Source organism: Crocuta crocuta, unplaced genomic scaffold (genome assembly GCF_008692635.1).
Source record: "Crocuta crocuta isolate KB4526 unplaced genomic scaffold, BGI_CrCroc_1.0 scaffold113, whole genome shotgun sequence".
Lineage (NCBI taxonomy): Eukaryota > Metazoa > Chordata > Mammalia > Carnivora > Hyaenidae > Crocuta > Crocuta crocuta.
Genome location: NW_027530368.1, coordinates 898,516 through 917,526, shown reverse-complemented (window position 1 = coordinate 917,526; position 19,011 = coordinate 898,516).

Here is a 19,011-nt window from a genome sequence, read left to right as displayed (position 1 = left end):
TGGTTTGCCTCCCTCCCTCTCCCCCACTATTTTTTCCCTTCTTCTCCCCCATGGTCCTCTGTTAAGTTCCTCCTAATCCTCCTATACGTGCAAACATATGGTATTTGTCCTTCTCTGCCTGACTTATTTCACTCAGCATAACACCCTCAAGGTCCATCCATGTTGCCATAACCGGCTATCTCTTTCCCTGGCTCCCTCTTGCCCCTTTCATCCACCAAGACAGGGCAGAGGGCCCAGTGTTCACCTCTGGAAGCCTGCCTCCTTCACATGTGTTGCTGGAATGCTGGGGGCTATGTGAGCCTGAGTGGAGCTCCCCCAGGCTTCTGTCTAAGCAAATGGTGTCCTGGCCAGCCTGCAAGCTGCAGCCATTCTTGCCCTCTCTGCCACAGGATGCTGTTATAGAGCACTGGCCCCGTACCTTGACTTCTGTTGCTTCTCAAACTGGCTACGGAGTGCTTTCTTGGGTGGGGACTCCAGAAGGCTGGCTGTATGGTGACTGCCCCAGCCCCCCCNGCCCCCCCCCCCCCCCCCCCCCCCCGGGCTCCACCTGCCTGGGCAGCCTCTTTTGTTCTCTCAGGCTGCAGTCTTGGACTGTGATTTTAGGAGCCCTGTTTTGACCCCAGTGGGGGTCAATCCCTCCCCACAGAATGAGAAGTCCGAGGACCAAGTCTGTGTCAGCCAGGGTCAGTCCTTTCTGACTGTCTTATCCCTTGAGTACCCGGAATCCAAAATTCCCTGCCCAAATGCCCCAGCCTCTTCCAGGGCTACAAGAGCCTCTTTCCCATGTGTCATATCTATGGCAAGCTCACCTAGGCCTCAGGGACAACCAAGGGCAGCTGTTTTTAGCAAGCCTTTGGATAGAATTTAGACATGTAGGTTGAGGTGCTTGTTCACTGCCCACTGGGTAGAGTTGAGGGTGGGAGGAAAGGGTGGGAATGTAGGCAAGCTGCCTGTGTTTATACGTTTTCAAGTGTTAAGGTCAGGTGTGGATCTGGAGCCCATCTGGGAAAGGAAAAATAGCACTCCTTCCTTTTTACTGAGTCACTCCCTTCCCTTTCCTTCCTCTAGGTTGGATTAAAACGTTTCTTGTGAAAAAACACACCAACAAATGAACAAAAAACAGTACTTCAAACTTCACCTATATACAAACAGGCACAACCCGTGTACCCAGAAATGGAGCACTCAGCAGACCTCCCGCCAGTATGCCTTTGAAAGAATACTCGTACAGGATTTGGGGGGAAAGTTAGCCTCTATAAAGGACAAACAGGGACTGACACCTGCCTGAGGCTTGTAGGGGCAGAGGGCATCTCAGAGGAGGAGAGCATCAGACGTGAGCCTCGCTGGCTCACTTGGAGGCCAGCAGGTTAAAGGATTCTCCTCCAGGGTCAGGTTTTCCAAACTGTTGTTCCCCATAGAGCCTCCTCTTCAAATGCAAGCTGACCTGGAAACCCAATGTGAGAAGCAAATGGTGTGGGGCTGTCCCAGCCAAAACAGGGCTGGTGAGCAAGGTGACTGTCCTGCTTTGTGACCTGTCAAGCTGCTCCAGAGGAACAAGTTAAAAATTTCCGGATCTGGAAAGTGCACTGGATGAGGGAAACACAGGTCATGGTACATCAAACTATTCCAGCCCCAACAAGCAAGAGCTCAGGTTCAAGGCTGGAGTGGAAGAGACCAATGCTGGACACTAGGGACAGTTTCCATTCTCCACAGTGCCAGAACACGCAGGCAGTTACCATTATCTTCCTTTAAATAAGACCATGTACAAAGCCATCTGTAATGTGCCAAGAGCTAAGTAAATGCTAGATGATTTCCACAGTGAAAGGGTAGGTGTGGATGTTCCTGGCAGGGTGTTCCATCTGGTCACCCACTGTGACTGTCTTCTTCAGCCTCCCAGTGCTGGTTATGAAGCTGCCATGACTCAGCTCGGAACCACCCCTCTATACTCTGTGATGCTAGGGCTGGGACTCTGCAAACAATTCTCTGTAGCCGGCTAGCTCCAGGTTAGGATCTGTCCATAAGTGTCTAAGAGTGGGCTTGCTCCTTCCTTGCTGCTTCTTGTCCCTCTAAGCATCACTCCAGCAATGACTCTTTGCCTTACTATGACACTTCCTTCCAATGACAATGTGTTCCAGTTTCCAGTTTTGTTTTGTTTTTTTCTATACTTCCAGCACTGGTCTCGGAGATACTGGACAGTCACCCGTTGCTAGAGGTCTGGGTCTCAGTTCTGCAGGCCCTTGTTCCAAACCTTTAAGTGATTAGAATCCCAATCTAATTTCCTTTGCTCTCCAGCCCCAGAAGTGGAACCACTTCCTACAGTGATAGCCCTTGTTTATCTTGATATTCCCTTTATTCCTTTTCAGCTTCCTTCAATACCTGCCTTGCCTCTTGCCTGGATTAAATTCCCTCTGTTAAAATAACTGGAGTGGTTCTTGTTTTACAGTGGAGACTGACTGGTACACACCCTCAGAGGCATTGCTTGGGAAGCAGACCAGGGTATATCCTTGCCTGGCTGGACTGCTTTGAGAATCCTGACCTCAGAAATTCTGTCAGCAGCCCCAACAACCTCTCTGGTAAAGGAACTCCATCCTCACAGGAAAATTTTCCTAATCTAATGCAACATTTATAAACAAACTGACTCCAGGAGGGAAGGTTTAATTTAAGAAACCCAGTAGGAACCCTAAATCTTTTCATCCCAATCAGAGTTGTCAAGGCCTGTTAGCATCAGAGCTAGTCAGGTGGCCCCAAAGCTGCTGTCCACCCAGCAGTCATCCTGTCACCAAGGAAACCACACATCAGAGCAGAAAGCAATGAATGGGACCCCCAGGAACCAGCCTGAAAGTCACTCGTCTGACATGTCATTATCAACTCTGCCGAAGTGCAGCATCTTCTGCAAGAATGATTCTCTGAAACTTCTCCACCTCAATCTTTCTGTCTTCTCTTTCCCAAGTCAAAAATATGTCTACCTCTGAGAAAGATAAATGCTGGCAGGCATGACAGACATCACAATCCCTTCCTTTCTCAACAACAGATAAGGAAGGCTGTCTTCTGAATTGACATGAGGACTAGTGTGGTTGGGATGACCCCACCTACCTTCCCAGACCCACATGACTTCTGGTCATCTAGGGCCCTGACAGGTGGTCATGAAGTCTGTCCACCCTCATGCACAGTAGTTCTCAGAAAACATGCTCCATAATGATCCCTTCCTCCATTTGAATTGCTGTTTGATGTTACCACCTTGCAAATGATTACATAAACCTCTATCTTATCAGTGACTGATAACTTCAAATGTGCAAGAGGATTTACTCACTTATCCAATCATACAATAAATATTTACTGAGCACCTCTTGTGTGCCTGGCCCTAGGCTAGGCATTGAGGTTAATAATAATGATCATTTTTATGGATGGAGCCAAAGGACACTTAGAATGGTCGGAGAGGGCAGTTCTGAAAAGAGGACAGTATCAGCTGTGTTCCAGATATGCAATGCTATGTAATGAACCACCAGAAAGCTTAGTGGCTTAAACAATGACAGTAATTTTTTTGCTCATGAATCTGCAATTTAGGCAGAGTTTCATGGGGACAGTGTGTCTCTGCTCTACCTAGCATCAGCTGGGGCAGCTTAGAAGCTAGGAACAGGACTCATCTGAAGGCTCTCTCATTTATATGTCTAGTGGTTGATGCTGGCTGTTGCCAGGGATCTTAGCTGGGGCTGTCAACTGAGACAACCTGCATGTGGCCTCTCCATGTGGTCATTGGTCTTGGTTATGGGTTCTAAGGTGGCCAGGTTCCAAGGGTGAGCCTCCCAAGAGAGAATTAGCTTGGAAGCTGTATCATCTTTTTTTAACTAGTGTTAGAACTTACAAAGAGTCAATTCTACAGCATGTTATTCATGAGAAGAAAGTTGCTAAGGCTCAGGGGAATTAGGCCTTTTGATAGGTTAAAGTCTAAGAATTTGTGGACCTGTTTAAAACCACAGCAAGCCATCACTTAAAGAAATTAGTGGTAGAGCATTCCAGGAAGAAGTCCCAGTAAGTAAAGACCATGAGGGTGGAAAAAGCTTGATGAATTCAAGGCAATGAAAGGCCAGCAAGGCTGGAACACAGTGAGCAAGGGGGGATGTATGTGATGAGGTTAGAAGGACAGAACTATCGTAAGCAGTTGTAGGAGCTTGGACTACAGTGTGAGCCGTTGGAAGATTTAATATTTAAGTTCACATCTTGAAGGGAAGGATCTTCCAGTTGCTACATGGAGAATGGATTGAAATGAATGAGAAATAGGGAAAACCAGTTAGCACATTACTGGAGGGGTCCAGAGGAGAGATGTTTGTGGCTTGGATTAAGAATGTTGGCACTGGAAATGAAGAGAAGTAGATGCACTTGAGGAAAGGTGGGGGAAATGGAAATAATTTAATAACAAACTAGATGTGAGTGAGAGAAGGAAAGGTAGGTAAGAAGGACTCTCAGGTTTCAGGCTCAGGCATATGTGTGGATAGTGGAGTCATTTCCTTTGGTTGGAAAGCTAGAGGAGAAACTTGTTGATATGGGTGATAGGTAAAATTTCTAGTCCATTTTTAAACACTTAAAGTTTGAGATGTTTGTGAGATATACTAGTGACAAAGAATAGACAGCTGGGTAAATGAACTTGAAACTCAGTGGAGAGTATGGGGCTGGAAATATAAATTTGGGAATAACCAGCATCATATAGATGGTTTTTAAAGCTATGAGTCTGGATGAGATCACTTGGGGATCTAGTGTGAGCAAAAGAATGAAGATTTAGTCCTGGAAAGACTAGCCTTCAAAGGGGAATTAGGAGTGTCGAAAAAGATAAGAGGGAAATTTGGGCACTGGATGTTACAGAAACCACGAGAGGAGGCTTGGAAAGAGAGAATTCAGAAAGAAAGAATTGGTCTAAAACTAATTCAGACCTCTAGGTCTGAATGTATGATTTTATGAATGTCTTAAATCCCTTAAAGCTAGGATATTCTGTATCTTTGCATCTTTGGAAGAACAAACTTTCTGATGAATTGTTGTCTCTCCAAAGATTATAAAAAGTAAGGTTTTTTAAAGAAATTTTTATTTGAGAGAGAGAAAGAGAATGTGCATGAGAAGGAGAGAGGGGCAGAGGGAGAGAGGGAGAATCCTAAGCAGGCTCCACACTTAGCACAGAGCCTGATATGGGGCTTGATCCCATGACCCTGGGATCATGGCCTGAGCCAAAATCAAGAGTTGGGTGTTCAACTGACTGAGCCACCCAGACGCCCCTATATAAAATAATTCTTGACACTGAGGGATTTTGTGTCTGGGCCTTAAAGTAATCATGGGTAAAGCCAAGCCCAGAGCAAAAATGAGTATCTCTGGGAGGGAAGCGAGGGAAAAAATGGAAGTGGCAAAATATAAGAGGGTTAGCTGATTTCCGAATCCAGTAGAGCTGGATTAGACATAGCAGACCTCCCAGGTGATGGGGAATAAAGAACAGTCTCTGTCTTTAGATAGGGACCTATGTGAACCTCATTCCTTGTTCTCGCCTCTTTGGAGCACTCTCTGAATCTGGACTCTATGTGCAAGGTGGACTTGTTGCCTCAAGGTACTCCAAGATTTACGTCAAGAGTCATCTGAGAGTTCTTGGCTTGTCCCTCATCTGAGAAGGCAACCTGGCAATTGGATCACTTCTGCTGGCTGGTGTGGGATTGTGTGGTTGGGTCACCTGGTTGGCACTGACACATTGATTTAGGGTGACTCTCATATCAGACACAAAGCCAATTCATGACACTGGGCTACTGAGGATCCATTGCCAACAATTGGACTTGTTGGCAATGGGCTATATGTGTAGGCCCATGCCTCAGCTCTTATCCATCTGTGTTCCAGCCATAGTGCCATCTCTGATTTTTAGCACTCAAAGATGTGGGATAATGGCAGGTATCCTTTACTCTGTCTAAAACTTGCCACTTGCAGTTGTCACTCCCTGACCTCGTCACGCTCTGCATCACCTATCAGGAAGGCCTTCGGGGTTGACTATGCAAATCTCCTCTGAGGGCTTTTGAGACTGTTGCTCTGCAATGCCAACAGGTTCTTCCAACTGATGTCTTCTCTTGCCTCCACATGGTATGGTCATGCTGTGCTTTTCCAAGTCTGTCTGAAATTATACCCAACAAGGAATGGACATTCCTTATGTGAATGAGACTGTTTTTCTTGCTCTCTCCATGTCTCCCTGCCTTTCCTCTCTGTTGGTAGTGGTATGTGGGAGCAGGAGTACAGGCAACCCTGGATTCTAAACATGCAGTGATTATGGTCTAAGGAATTAAAGAGAATACGTGGTTTGAAGACATGTTGTTTGATGTTAACACTGTAAAATTCCAATCAAAATTTAACATAATCATAAAATGGATTATCATTCACATTTTCCTGCATTTTCTGGATAAGCCTTGAATTTTTTGGTCATCATCAATGAATCACAGAGATAGCCTTTGATAGAGTGGTTGGAAGCCAGCATGCACAGCTGTCATGATGGATGATGCAATGTCATAAGTAATGAGGCAATCAGCATTAAATAAATGGTATTAGAGAACTGCAGAGGCACAAAAGAAAAACAAACAAAAAACCCAACCCCCAAATTATCTTATTTCAACACAAACAGGTTTCAAAGCGTGTCACTGAGCAGTAATAGTGTTGCTGTCTTTTTCTTGCTGAGAGGGATAGAACATTAGCCAAAAGAGCACAAAGATGTTTCCTGCATCTGAACAGAAGCACTTGGTGCCTGGAGTCTATCAAGAATCTTCATAGGTAGTGGTAAAACAATAAACAAATATCTAAGTGCCTCTTTGCTACTGATGATTCTAAATCTTCATTAATTAGTGTCAACGTCTCCCATGGGCCAATACATTTTGAAATACATTTTATTTTTTAAATGTATTTTAATTTATTTTTTATAGTTTATTGTCAAGCTGGTTTCCATATAACACTCAGTGCTCATCCCAACAAGTGCCCTCCTCCATGCCCATCACCCCATTTTCCCTATTGCTCACCCCCATCAACCTTCAGTTAGTTTTCAGTATTTAAGAGTCTCTTATGGTTTGCCTCACTCCCTCTCCTTAACTATTTATTTCCCTTCCCCTCCCCCATGGCCCTCTATTAAGTTTCTCCTGTTCCACATATGAGTGAATACATATGGTATCTGTCCTTCTCTGCCTGACTTATTTCACTTAGCATAACACCCTCGAGTTCCATCCATGTTGCTACACATGGCCAGATTTCATTCTTTCTCATTGTCATGTAGTATTCCATTGTATAGATAAACCACAGCTTCTTGATCCATTCGTCCATTGATGGACACTGAGGCTCTTTCCATGATTTGGCTATTGTTGAAAGTGCTGCTATGAATATTGGGGTACATGTGCCCCTATGCATCAGCTCCTGTATCCCTTGGGTAAATTCCTAGCAGTGCTTTTGCTGGGTCATAGGGGAGTTCTAGTGCTAATTTTTTTGAGGAACCTCCACACTGTTTTCCAGAGGGGCTGTACCAGTTTACATTCCCACCAACAGTGTANTGAGGTGGTATCTCAGTGTGGTTTTGATTTGTATTTCCCTGATGATGAGGGATGCTGAGCATCGTTTCATGTGTCTGTTGGCCATCTGGATGTCCTCTTTGGAGAAGTGTCTATTCATGTCTTCTGCCCATTTCTTCACTGGATTATTTGTTTTTTGGGTATGGAATTTGGTGAGTCCCTTATAGATTTTGGATACTAGCCCTTTATCTGATATGTCCTTTGCAACTATATTTTCCTATTCCATCAATTGCCTATTAGTTTTATTGATTGTTTCCTTTGCCGTACAGAAGCTTTTTATCTTGATGAGGTCCCAATAGTTCATTTTTTCTCTTGATTCCCTTGCCTTTGGGGATGTGTCAAGTAAGAAATTGCTGCGGTTGAGGTCAAGGAGATTGTTTCCTGCTTTCTCCTCTAGGGTTTTGATGGTTTCCTGTCTGGCATTCAGGTCCTTTACCCATTCTGAGTTTATTTTTGTGTATGGTGTGAGAAAGTGATCTAGTTTCATTCTTCTGCATGTTGCTGTCCAGTTCTCCCAACACCATCTGTTAAAGAGGCTGTCTTTTTTCCATTGGATACTCTTTCCTGCTTTGTCAAAGATTAATTGGCCATGCATTTGTGGGTCCAATTCTGGGTTCTCTATTGTATTCCATTGGCCTATGTGTCTGTTTTTGTGCCAATACCATACTGTCTTGATGATTACAGCTTTGTAGTAGAGGCTAAAGTCTGGGATTGTGATGCCTCCCATTTTGGTTTGAAATACATTTTAAAGTCAAATTGTTTAGATAGACAAGGACCCTGAAAAAATACCTTTCCAGGGCTCTGCACACCAGGGGTGCCCCTGGTCACTGGTGGTCTTGAAAATGCTCGTAGTGGACTGGTGGTAATAAAGACCTCATTGGAGTAAGTGCAAGAGGGACTGAGAAGAGGGTGGGGGGAAAGAATATAGACTAAGTTTAAAAGTTATAGACTTTTATATAGACTAAGTTATAGTTTTGCTGTGAATAAGAGCAAAGAAATGAGGCTGAAGTTGGAGAGATGTATGGGATGAAAAGTTCAAATTTTTTAAAAAGTGTATGCTGATAGGAATGGTTCAGCAAAGGGAGAAAAAGTTGATGTTGTAGGAGCGAGAACAGTTTTCTTGAGTAGGAATGAAGGGATGGAAATCTAATAGAGAGAGGTTGTGGGGCTGGCCATGGAGATAGGCCTGGGCATCTCAGCCTGGTAGCAGGTAGGAAGGCAGAATATGTGGGTACAGGTGCTACCAGGCGTGTAGGTGTGGTGAGTGGGCAGAAGCTTTCTCCTCAGTGCTTCTGTTTTCTCCATGAGAAAGGATGTGAGGTCAGTGGCATAGTGAATGAATGGTGAGAAGGTGATACAAGTTTGAGGAGATGAGAGTGAGGAATCACCATCTGGAAGAGGAGGTGAAGGAGCAGGCCAGGGAAATGTGGTAGGATTGCTGGCTGCCCTGATACCCACTTGAGACTGACCAGACTAGTGAGACCAGTCAGTTTGGTTTTTGTTATGGATATTGTTTTCTCTATTCACACATTGAGTGTCAGTGTAGACTAGGCATAGGATTTGATTTAACTAGGATTAATGTGCTGTTATCAGTCAGTTGCCTCTCAGCTTCAAATCCAACTTCACTGCTTGTTAGTGATGTTGGAACATTCCTTCTGAGATGATATGATGTTATGCTTTATCAGTAGAGGGAAATGGAGGAAAAAGGGGGCACTCCTGGTTCCTGTGAGCTTTGTTTTGGAGCAGACTTTTGTAGCACACAGTGGCAGACAGTGTGCAACACTTCATCAAAGGCATCTTCCCAAAGCACCCAAAAGGTGAATTGCCAGCAAGTCTTTCCAGCAGGCACTTCAATGACTTCACTGCTCAGTAAAGTCATGGATCTGCACTTTCTCCAACAAGGTTTTGAGATCAGCTTTGGTGGTAAGGGTAATCTTCCGCGTTCCTTCCACCGTTGGGTTATTTTTATCCAGCCCTTAGGGTAGTGGCTCCTCCCTATACATGCTATTCCTCTATTCTTTAGATTTTTTTTTTTTTAAGGTCGGCTTATGCCCAGTGCAGAGCCCAAGGCAGGGCTTGAACTTGCAACCCTGAGATCAAGACCTGAGCTGAAATCAAGAGTTGTCTTAAGNAAATACTAAAAAAAAAAAAAAAAAAAAGAGTTGTCTTAAGCAACAAAGCCACCAAGGGACCCCTAGACTTCTCTTCACTCCTTAATAGTCAATCCCCATTATAGTTAGTAATTTTTATATTAAGATTTCCTTTCTACTATTTCCTGGTACCATCTTAGTTTCAGAAATAAAGAAAAGCACTTTTGGCTTTTGGCTCAGAGGAGGTGAGGGTGCAGTAGTCTTTGGTTGTCCTGAATCTAGGTTCATCCAACACCAGTGGCCTCCACCATGCTGCCTAAGTTCGACTCCAACGAAATCAAAGTCATATACCTGAGGTGCACCAATGGCGAAGTTGTTGCCACATCTGTCCTGGCTCCAAAGATCGTCCCATTGGGTCTGTTTTCAAAAAAGATTGGTATTGATATCACCAAAGCAACAGGTGATTGGAAGGGTCTGAGTTTTTTTTTTTTTTTTTTTACAGTGAAACTAATCATTCAGAACAGATAGGCCCAGACTAAAGTGGTATCTTCTGCCTTTGCCCTGATTATCAAAGCCCTCAAGGAACCCCAAGAGACAGAAAGAAGCAGAAAAACATTAAGCACAGTGGAAATACCACTTTTGATGAGATTGTCAACATTGTCTGACAGATGTGGCACCGATCTTTAGCTGGAGAACTCTCTGGAAACATTAAAGAAATTCTGGGGACCACCCAGTCTGTGCTGTAATGTTGATGGCTGCCACCTTCATGACATCAATAGTGGTGCAGTGGAATGCCCAGCTGGTTAAGAACTACAAAGAGAAAATATTTCAATGAAGGATCATTTGACAACAACAAAACAAGAAAGAAGAAAAAAAAAAAAAGAAAGAAAAGCAAAAAAAAAAAAAACCCCAAGGTTTCATATTTTCAAAACGTTGAGTTTTACTAATTTCATCCCTAGTTCCCAAGGAGATGGTGGGCATATGGACAGTAAGGGGAGTACATTAACAATGAAGGGACAGCTATAGTGGAGAGAAAGGCTGATCCACGTGAGGACTTCAAGAGTCCTGGTATAAAAGGGCAGGCCTTAAGAAGTGCTGTTTATTTGAGTAAATTGGTAGAGAGGATATTGATACTGAGGTTGGACCCTAGAACACTAGTGTATTAGGTTCCTAGGACTGCCATAACAAAGTACCATAGGCTGGGTCTGGAGGCTAGACACCTGAAGTCAAGGTGTAGGCATGGTGGATTCAGTTGGTATTGATGTATATCTTTCCAAATTTATATGTTGAAGTCCTAACCTCTAGTACCTCAAAATGTGACCTTATTTGGATATAGTCTTTATTGAGGTGACTATATTTGGAGATAGGGTTTTTAACAGAAGTAATTAAAGGAAGTCACAAGAGTGGGGCCCTGATCCAATAGGATTAGTGTCCTTATAAGACAAAAAACCAAAGAGGTCTCCCTCTCTGTGCATGCACAAAGAAGAGGTCATGTGCACACAGTGAAAAGGTTGCTGTCTATAAGACAGGAAGAGAGCTCTCACTAGGAAACAAATCAACCAACAACTTGATTTTGGACTTCACAGCCTCCAAAACTGTAAGAAATAAATTTCTGTTGTTTAAGCCTCCCAGTCTATGGTATTTTGTCCCAGCATCCTAGTCAGACTAACACAACTGATTTAAATTATATCTTCCGCATTAGAAGCCAATTTCCCCAATATCATCTCTATTTCCCCAGTATCACCAGTGCCTGGCATGGTGCCTCTCACAAGGTGGGCACTCAATAAATATTTGTTGAATGAATGATTAGTAAATCAATGAGAAGTATTATCCTCATTTTATAGAGGAGAGAATTGACAGATATGAAAAGATACTTAATAATCACAACCCAGAGATACAAATGGCAGTTTATTAATAAAAATTAACTAAAAGTGGACTAAGGTCAAATAACATGTCCAGGCACCAATTACATTAGGAGCTGCTTTAGCTGGTTAGTGAAAAGAGTCATATCTGCTCTGAATTCATTCTAGTATCCTTTCTCTAATCAGGATCAGATATCTGCCAATCCACATCTGGTTGCTTCCCTATAAACCAATGCTCTCAGAGTCAGCAGGCTGATACAAAGCTTAGAAGAATTTCATTGCAAAGGCAATGCAGGGACATGAGAGGATGAGTAATTGGTTGTCTCCCCAGATACCTCACAGGGTGGCATTCCCTCTGCCAAGGGTCTGGTCCCCACCCCACAGGTTTAGAAGCTAGATCTGTCAGCATATTGAATGTGGATCCACCTCATTGCTCTCTTATTAATTAAGCTCAGAGCTGATGCATGAAACCAGAATGTCTACTTATCAAGTCACAAGAGGATTAGAACCACTTCTGTGTCTGGAATATTTGTCTTCACATGGCTGGCACATTCTTTCACTGAAGACAGACCTCTGAGGAAGGCAACTTATCAGAGGGTTGCTTCATGAGCATGGAATTCAAATGAGGGGAACAAGTTAGAGGATTCAGATTTATAATGACATTAAGCTGAGAAAGCCTGACACTGTCATTTTTTTTTTTTTTTTTTTTTTTTTTTTTTTTTTTACTATAAGTAAGGCCATACCTATGGCACCAGAATATTCACAGCCATTAGCTGAGAGGCCATCTCTAGTGCACATTTCTTAAAAGGACTCTGCTGATGTTGACCATCATGATGCCACTTTTTCTATGCTTTCATTGTCAACTAGCCCTGCCTTGATGGCCCTTTAAATCTTTTTCTTTGCTTAAACTTTCAGACTTATTCTATTTCCTTAAGATGACTTTATATCTGTTCTTATTTGTTTTGTGTAGTTGTAGAGTTCAAATATCTACAAATAAAGCATGACTTTGCTTCTTTAATTTACACATACTTGAGGGACCTCTCACCAAATTTCTCAATAGCCAAATAGGTATCTTCTGTTCTTGAATTTTTACCTTGCCTTACTTCATTCAAAATATATGTTTGGGGGAACTTCTTTTTTTTTTTTAAATATTTTAATTTTATTTTAGGAGAGGGAGAGAGAGAGAGAGAGAGACAGCGTGAGCAGGGGAGCGTCAGAGAGAGAGAGGGAGATACAGACTCTGAAACAGGCTCCAGGCTCTGAGCTGGCAGTCAGCACAGAGCCCGACGTGGGGCTCGAACCCACGAACCGCGAGATCATGACCTAAGCGAAAGTCGGACGCTTAACTGACTAAGCCACCCAGGCACCCCTGGGGGAACTTCTTACTAGACACCTTTTGTGCCATCTTTGTACTAGACCCAATTACTTATTTTCTCCATTTGTAGATAATTTCCATCTTAATTATCACTTATTGATTTATTAATTGGTTCACTGATTAATTCTTCCTGGTCACAAGATTACATAAGAATATTATAAATTTTAATAAGGGCAATCCTGTAACATCATGCTTTTCTTCCCATAATGACAAACCTTTGCTAAAGTCACCTTTAGATTATATAGAAAATACATAAACACATGGTCTTATTCACAATAAAGAGGTGGCAGGCTGGAGTTGACCCACAAACCATAGATTGCTGGGCTTTGATGTGTATTATCATCTTGCCCCAGGAAGGCACATGGGTTCACAGTCTTTAGTATGGCTGAGGCAAACCTTGTAGAAACCTTGTGTACAGGTGCTGCTTGTATGGATTTCCAACTGTGCAGGGAGATCGGTGCCTCTAACCCCCACATTGCTCAAGGGCCAACTGTACTAGAACCCTTGGTAGACATTTTCAAATAACAATTCTCTCTCCAGGTTCTGACATACTTTCTTAGGGGATGGCAATTCCAGATGAGCCACAGGTAATGATTATTCATTCACTATCTAGTAAGCTCCTACTAAGTGCTAGGCACTGTACCACAGACTCAATGAACAAAAGTAGACAGAGACACTCCCCTAAAGGAGCTTATAGTATGGGGAGGGTGGGGGTAAGAGAGGAGTCAACTGTTGATCAAATAATCACATAGGTAAATGCAGGATTGCAACCTGTGATCAACACTGTGAGGGACAGGTGCTCAGTGGTATGAATAACTTAACCTCTTCTGTGGGAAGATGAGTTGGTGGGGGAAGGCTTTTGCAATTTGAAGGAAGATGAGAAAAGCTTTCATGGCAGAATTGCTATAGAGCTGGAAACAAAATCTGTGTGGCTTGAGCACACAGATGAAATGGGACTAGAGAGGTTAGAAAGGAGTCCAAATATGAGTTTTTAACATTTCTATTTTTTTGTCGTTTTATTTTTGTTTTCATTTTTTTTACTTGAATCTGTTAGTTAACACATAGTGTAATAATAATTTCAGGAATAGAATTTAATGATTCATCACTTACATATAGTACCCAGTGCTCACCCAAACAAGTGTTCTCCTTATTGGCCCTCACAACTTTGACCCTTCCCCCCACCCAACATCCCACCAGCAACCCTCAGTTTGTTCTCTGTATTTAAGAGTGTCTTATGGTTTGTCTCCTTTTCTCTTTTTATCTTATTTTCATGTTCATCTGTTTTGTTTCTCAAATTCCACATATGAATGAAATCATATATTTGTCTTTCTCTGACTGACTTATCTGGCTTAGCATAATACACTCTAGTTCCACCCACATTGTTGTAAATGGCAAGATTTCATTCCTTTTCATTACCAAGTAATATTCTGTCTTTTTTTTTTTTTTTGCCCATTCATCAGTCGATGGATATTTGGGCTCTTTCCATACTTTGGCTTTTGTTGACAGTGCTGCTATACACTATGGGGTGCATGTGCCCCTTCAAATCAGCACTCCTATATCCTTCGGATAAATACCTAGTAGTGCAATTGCTGGGTTGTAAGGCAGAGTCTTAATTTTTTGAGGAACCCCCATACTGTTTTCCAGAGTGGCTACACCAGTTTGCATTCCCCCTAACAATGCAAAAAGGGTTCTTTCTCCACATCCTTGCCAACATCTGTTGTTGCCTGAATTGTTAAGTTTTTAGCTATTCTGGCAGATGTGAGGTGGTATGTCATTGTGGCTTTGATTTGTATTTCCCTGATGATGAGTGATGTTGAGTATTTTTTCATGTCTGTTAACCATCTGGATGTCTTCTTTGGAAAAGTGTCTGTTCATGTCTTTTGCCCATTTTTCACTGGGTTATTTGTTTACTGGGTATTGAGGTTGATAAGTTCTTTATAGATTTTGGATACTAACCCTTTAATATGTCATTTGCAAATATCTTCTCCTATTCAGTCATTTGCCATTTTTTGTTTTTTCCTTCACTGTGCAGAAGCTTTTTATCTTGATGAGGTCTCAATAGTTCATTTTTGCTTTTGTTACCCTTGCCTCTGGACACATGTCAAATAAGAAGTTGCTGCAGCTGAGGTCAGAGAGGTTGTTGCTTATTTTCTCCTCTAGGATTTCGATGGTTTCCTGTCTCACATTTAGGTCTTTAATAAATTTTGAGTTTATTTTTGTGTATGGTATAAGAAGGTGGTCCAGTTTCATTCTTTTGCATGTCACTGTTCAGTGTACTCCCAGCACCAGTTGCTAAAGAGACTTTTTTTCCATTGGATAGTCTTTCCAGCTTTGTCAAAGATTGGTTGGCCATCCATTTTGAGGTCCATTTCTGGGTTTTCTATTCTATTCCATTGGCCTACATCTCTGTTTTTGTGCCAATACTATACTGTCTTGATGATTACAGCTTTGTAATACAGCTTGAAGTCCGGAATTGTGATGCTTCTGGCTTTGGTTTTCTTTTTTAGGATTGCTCAGCTATTTGGGATCTTTTCTGATCCATACAAATTTTAGGATTGTTTGTTCTAGCTCTGTGAAGAATGCTGGTATTATTTTGATGGGGATTGCATTGAATATGTAGATTGCTTTGGGTAGTGTTGACATTTTAACACTATTTGTTCTTCCAATTCATGAATATGGAATGTATTTCCTTTTTTGTGTGTGTCTTCTTCCATTTCTTTCATAAGCTTTCTATAGTTTTCAGTGTATAGATTTTTCGTCTCTTTGGTTTATTCCAGGATTTGTTCGTAGGAATGTTATGGTTTTTGGTGCAATTGTAAATGGGATTGATTCCTTGATATCTTTTTTTGCTGCTTATTATTGCAGCAAATTATTGGTGTATAGAAATGCAACCAATTTCTGTATGTGGATTTTATATCCTGTGACTTTGTTGAATTCGTTGTTCAGTTCTAGCAGTTTTTTGGTGGGGTTTTTTAGATTTTTCACCTAGAGTATCATGTTGTCTGTGAAGGGTGAAAGTTTGAATTCATCCTTGATGATTTGGATACCTTTTATTTCTTTGTGTTGTCGATTGCTGAAGCTGGGACTTCCAACACTCTGTTAAGTAACAGTGGTGAGAGTGGATATCCTTGTCATGTTCCTGATCTTAGGAGGAAGCTCTCAGTTTCTCCCTATTGAGGATGATATTAACAGTGGGTATTTTGTAAGTGGCTTTTATTATCTTGGGGTATGATCCTTCTATCCCTACTTTCTTGAGGGCTTTTATCAAGAAAGGATTCTATATTTTCTCAAAAGTTTTCTCTGAATTTATTGAGAGGATCACGTGGTTCATATCCTTTCTTTTATTAATATAATGTATCATGTTGATTTATTTGTGGATATTGAACTAGGCTTTGTGGATACTGAACCAGTCCTGCATCCCACGAATAAATCTCACTTGATTGTGGTGAATAGTTCTCTTCCTGTATCTTGTTGAGAATTTTTGCATCCATGTTCATTAGGGAAATTGGTCTGTGGTTCTCCTTTTTAGTGGGGTCTTTGGGTTTGGAAGCAAGTTGATGCTAGCCTCATAGAATGAGTTTGGAAGTTTTCCTTTCATTTCTATTTTTTGAAACAGCTTCAGAAAAATAGGTGTTTACTCTTCTTTAAATGTTTGGTAGAAATACCCTGGAAAGCCATCCAGCCCTGGACTCTTGTTTCTTGGGAAATTTTTGATTACTGATTCAACTTCTTTCCTCGTTATTGGTCTGTTCAAATTTTCTATTTCTTCCTGTTTCAGTTTTGGTAGTTTATGTTTCTAGAAATCTGTCCATTTCTTCCAGATTGCCCAACTTTTTGGCATATAATTGCTTACAATATACTCTCATTATTATTTTTATTTCTGTGGTGTTGATTGTGATCTCTCCTCTTTCATTTATGATTTTATTTGTTTAGGTTTTTCCTTTTTCTTTTTGAACAAACTGCCTAGTGGTTTATCAATTTTGTTAATTCTTTCAAAGAACCAGCTCCTGGCTTCACTGATCTGTTTTACTGTTTTTTAAAAAATTTTTGATGTCATTGATTTCTGCTCTAATCTTTATTATTTCCCTTCTTCTGCTGGTTTTGGGCTTTATTTGCTGTTCTTTTCCCATATATTTTAAGTGTAAGGTAAAGTGTGTATTTGAGACCTTTATTCCTTCTTTAGGAAGGCCTGGATTGCATATACTTCCCTCTTATGATCACCTTTGCTGCATCCCAGCGGTTTTGGGCTGTCGTGTTTTCATTTTCATTGGCTTCCATGTACTCTTTAATTTCCTCTTTAAATTCTTGGCTAACCCAGTCATTCTTTAGTAGAGTTTTCTTTAATCTCCAAGTATTCATAGTCTTTCCAAATTTTTTCTTGTGGTTGATTTTGAGTTTCATAGCATTGTGGTCTGGAAATATGCACAGTATATCCTCAGTCTTTTTGAATGTGTTGAGGGATGATTTGTGTCCCAGTATGTGATCTATTCTGGAGAATGTTCATGTGCACTTGAGAAGAATGTGTATTCTGCTGCTTTCGGATGTAATGTTTGAATATATCTGTTAAGTCCAACTGGTCGAGTGTGTCACTCAAAAACACTTTTTCCTTATTCATTTTCTGCTTAGATGATCTGTCCATTGCTGTAAGTGGGGTGTTGAAGTCCTCTACTATTATGGCATTATCAGTGAGTTTCTTTATGTTTGTGATGAATTGATTTGTATATTTGGGTGTTATCACATTGGGGGCATATTTATAATTGTTATATATTCTTGGTGGATAGACCCCTTAATTATGATATAATGCCATTGTTCATGTCTTGTTACAGTTTTTTTTAAATCCAGTTTGTCTGATATAAGTATGGTTACTCCAGCTTTCTTTTGATGACCATTATCATGATAGATAGTTCTCCACCCCGTTACTTTCAATCTGTAGGCATCTTTAGGTCTAAAGATAGGTCTTGTTTTGTTATTCATTCTGAATCCTTATGTCTTTTGATTGGAATGTTTAGTTCATTGACATTTAGAGTGAGTACTGAAAGATATGACTTTAGTACCATTGTGTTGCTTATAGAGTGGTGGTGTTCTTTGGTCCTTTCTAGTTTTTGTTGATTTTGGTTTTTTTTTGGTTTGTTTCATTTTTTCTCCACTCAAAGAGTCTCCCTTAAAATTTTTTGTAGGGCTGGTTTAGTGGTCATGAAATCCTTTAGTTTTTGTTTGTCTGGGAAACTCTTTATCTCTCCTTCTGTTTTGAATGACAGCCTTGCTGGATAAACAATTCTTGGCTGCATATTTTCTGATTCTGGATATTGAATATATCTTGCCACTCTTCTGGCCTGCCAAGTTTCTGTGGATAGGTCTGCTGTGAACCTTATCTTATCATCCCTTATAGGTTATGGACTTTTTTTCTTTGCTGCTTTCATAATTATCTCCTTGTCTGTGTATTTTGTGAATTTGACAATGATATGCCTTGTGATGGTCAGTTTTTGTTCAATCTGGTGGGAGTTCTCTGTGCTCCTTGGATTTTGATGTCTGCATTCTTGCCCAGATTAGGACAGTTTTCTGCTATAATTTTCTCATATAAACCTTCACCCCTTTTTCTCACTCTTCATCTTCTGGGACTCCTATGATTCAGGTGTTATTCCTTTTTAAAAAGTCACTGATTTCTCTAAGTCTTGTATCATGATCTTTTGCCTTTGTTTCCCTTTTGTCCCCCTGCTTCATTATTCTCCATAATTTTATCTTCTAAATCTTCTAAATTGCTAATTCACTGCTTTGTCTATCCTTGCTGTTGTGGCACCATTCACGATTGCATCTAGGTTATAGAATTTTAATTTCATCTTGACTAGATTTTATTTGTTTTATCTCCATTGGAAGGGATTCTATGGTTTTTCAATCCCAGCTAGCATTCTTATTATCATGGCTCTAAATTCTAGTTCAAACATCTTGGTTATATCTGTATTGATTAAGCTCCCGGCTATCATTTTTCTCTGTTCTTTCTTTTGGGGCAAATTCTTCCATTTTTTTCATTTTTGAGGAAGAAAAAATTAAAATTAAAAAATTAAAAACAAACAAAACATCAAATAAAGGTAGCTAGATCCTAGGTGTGTTTTGATTTGCTTGTTGAA